Here is a 3,824-nt window from a genome sequence, read left to right on the forward strand (position 1 = left end):
TTTGATTTATTGTCCATTATATCTCTAGTGCTGAAGGTCATTCTCAGAAATTATAGCTTCAAGCCTTCACCAAATAGCTCCCAAACCTGTATTTGAGGAGACAACAAAGGCTTCATCAGTACCTCCACATTGAGTCAATCCTCTTGCCAGCCCCACCATTATGTTGCTTCTACTTTCCGTAATGAGTTCTTGTTTTGTCCACAGTAGCAAAGCCTCTGCCACATATATATGACATAATATCCTAGGTCTCCATCCTGCTGCTCCAATTTTCTGCTTGGTTCTCTGCTTCAATCCTGGCACCTACAAAGCTAGTACTTAGATGTGTCCCTCACACCAGGCTTTCCGAGGGTCATCAACAACCTCTGAGTGCCAATAGCTGTGACTGGGTGTCCACTACTTACAGCTGGATCTCCTGGAAGAAGCCTTCATTCCATCAGCCTGAATCACTTCTCTTTGTCACCAGCAGTCATAAAACAGCCCCTGTCCTCTCCCTCCCTCAACACCCTATTCTGGTCACCTGATGACATATACATTTCTTGCGTACTTGTGGGTCAGCCTCATGCTGACTGCCCAACTGTCCCAAATGCCTCTGAATAACTACTGCTGGAACTCTTGCGAGCTCACCTTAAGGATGTTTGGGTTCTCAGTCCTATGCCCTACCAGGCAGGTCCATTTTACCCTTGATCAAATTGTTGTGGTTGGTAATTATGAATGTGTGATTTTTTTCACAGAGATGCAAAAGTCATGCAAAAGCCAAAGCATACCAAGAATAAATTTCACAAATCATAATGTTTCTGTGTTGACAAAATAATTAGACTCAGAACTCATGAAAGCCTCAATGAAGCAATTATTGGTGTTGATTAGAATAAGATTTAGAGTTAGTATAGAAAGGGACTTCTTTCTCCTTCATTTCTTTTTCTTTTCTTTTCTCTTCTCTTTTCCCTTTCTTTCTCTTTCTTCCTTTCTTCCTTTTCTTTCTTTTCTTTTCTTTCTTTCTTTCTTCCTCCCTCCCTCCATCCCTCTCTCTCTTTCTCTCTTTCTTTCTTTCTTTCTCATTCTGAAACATATGGTCTTGAGCCAGGAATTGTGCTAACCATAGGGGATACAAGATGAATTTATGTATTTATAATACACATGGAATTAATGTATCTATAATATATTGGCCCTTTGAGTTCTTACATCATAGAGATTGAGACAAATGAAAAACAAATAATTACAGCTCATGATGAGAGTCTACAGAAATTAAAGTGCTTGATTTTGTCTAGAAAAGCTAGGGAAGGCATTTTAAGGAAATTAACTTGAGTTGACTCTTTGAAGAATGATTAGGATGAATTCAGCAGACAGATAAGGTAAGAAAAGGGCTTTCTTTTGGAATAGAATGGCAGAGACACAAGGTAAATGGGGTACATTTAGGGAACTGCAAGGAGTTCCATGTTGCCAGCACCTAGGATTGGTCCAGGAGCAGTTGTAAAGCAATGGGTCTGAAAAGGTAAAAAGGTCTAAACTCATAAGGTCTTTGTAAGTCATGCTACGAAATCAAGACTTTATCCTGCAGCAGATGAGGAGTTACTGGTGGATTTTAATCAGTGGAGTGACATGAATTTGCCTTATACCGAAGGAGAGGCTATACAGAAGAGGGGAAGGGGAACAGTTAAAAAAATTTATATAAAATAAGGTGGTTGCAAAGCAAATAGAAAGGCAAGTGGAACAGGCATGAGAAACTTCTTCAAGGATGAAGGCTCTGTCATTTCTGTACAAGGTGGGACAACTCAGAAGTCATTTTAGTCCCCAAGATTCTTATGGCTGAGGCTATAGTACCTGCCTTCCAGCTCAACCTTACCCTCTACACAATCCTACTTCCTTCCCCTTCCTTCCAGATGTTGATTTGAAGCAGACTCTGCATCCCAGAACCCAGCATGTTGCACAAAATGAGTCAAGAGGGCATAGAAGCAACTAAACTTAGAGGCCAATTAGATGTGGAGTTGAGGGAAATGAAAGAATCTCAGAGAACACCAAGAGTTCAAGTTGGTGCTGGGTGGAATATGGTAAAGCCAACTCAAGTGAATTACATCCAAAGAAGATAATAAGTTCTGCTCAAAGATCATATTGACATTTTTGTAAAAATTATTCATTATACATTTGGCTAGCAGAGCATGGGTAAGAATAAGGCTAGAGACAAAACCTTTAGTGTCCATAAAACACAAGCAGGAGCTATAGGTACAGATGAATATGAGAAGAATATGTAGAATAACATAAGAAAATGAAGGGAAACAGATTTCTATTTTTATTTTTTTTTTAAAGATTTTATTTATTTATTTGAGAGAGAGAGTGAGAGAAAGAGCACAAGAGGGGGGAGTGGGAGAGGGAGAAGCAGACTCCCTGCCGAGCAGGGAGCCCGATGCGGGACTCGATCCCGGGACTCCAGGATCATGACCTGAGCCGAAGGCAGTCGCTTAACCAACTGAGCCACCCAGGCGCCCAGGGAAACAGATTTCTAAACAGGTCTGAATTTTTCAGTCATTCCAGCTGCAGTTCAACCTCCAAGTAACTATGTAATGATGGCTATTCACTTTCTCTTGATGATATTCTTTTCTTATTTGATGTGACCATCTTTACTGGCATGTAAAGTTGTTAAAGGGAGGAACTGATTTTATTCATCTTTTTAGCCCCAAATATCTTAACTGAAATAGGGGCAAATATTGAATGGATATGGTACAAATATTAAAATGGAGTAAGATCCAACTGAAAGTTGGAGCCCTCAATGCCCTCTGGGCTGAAGATGGTTGCTTTGAAGACTTTCAGGCCTGCGCAACACCCATTTCACTGATTAATCTGTTTTAGCATTTCTTATATCAAAATATCAGGTAAAGGTAGAATTTTGTGCCAAATTTCTGCTTAATGTCCAATGACTGCCTTTATTTTATGCTGGATCTTTAGAAAGTCTTCTTTTTATTTTGTATGTGTCTTCCATTTCAAAGTCATCAGCATACAGTAGTCCCAAATGACTCTCTCAACAACTTTTAAGGATTCTCACAGCCAGAAGAACCTCTCAGAGGATCAGAAGCACAGCTAATACCAGCTTACAGATTCCTTATTACATCCTTACACATGAATAAAACAAGCTAGACCTATTATACAGCTGTTTTCTCTCCATTAGTGACTGGGAACTGATCTAAAAAAAATTATGTAAACCCAACACTCTACCTTATATAACTTTCTCTTGGCAGCTGAATTAGTCAAGTTACAGCAACCATACCATACTCTTGCCCAGGACACCCTTGCAATTCCAGGAATACAGTGGGCAAAATTAGAAGGTAGTCAATCCACAGTATCCCTGACAAGTACTGGGCAAGAGCAATTCAATGTCTAGACTAGTTGTTTCAGTCAGGAGATTAACTGGCTTATCTCAACCCCCAAGGGCAACCTTTGGCTCACATCCAGGAAGTCAGCAGTTTTCAGGTCACCCCCTGACTGATCAAGCCATCAGCTGCTTGCCTAATCCCAGCATCATAGAATTACAGAACAAGACTTTTTCCACACAATTTGGGGTCTGAGCTGGCTATTTCTTTAAGGTTTAGTATGCCATCTTGGGAATTTTTCTTTTCCCCAACTAAATACTATTCAGAAATTTCATAAAAATGGTATGCTCTTTGATAACACTACAGTAATTCTTTACCTAGAGAGAAAACAATATATACAGATAAATTAATGTTAAAATGTCATAATTAATATAAATATCAATATTAATAATATGAGCATTCTATTAATTTTATATTAATAATAATTGATATAAATAATAACATTATAATTTACGTATAATATCT

The sequence above is a fragment of the Mirounga angustirostris genome, unplaced genomic scaffold (assembly GCF_029215605.1).
Source record: "Mirounga angustirostris isolate CCGP_5_RB_7025 unplaced genomic scaffold, mMirAng1.0.hap1 SCAF_7, whole genome shotgun sequence".
NCBI lineage: Eukaryota > Metazoa > Chordata > Mammalia > Carnivora > Phocidae > Mirounga > Mirounga angustirostris.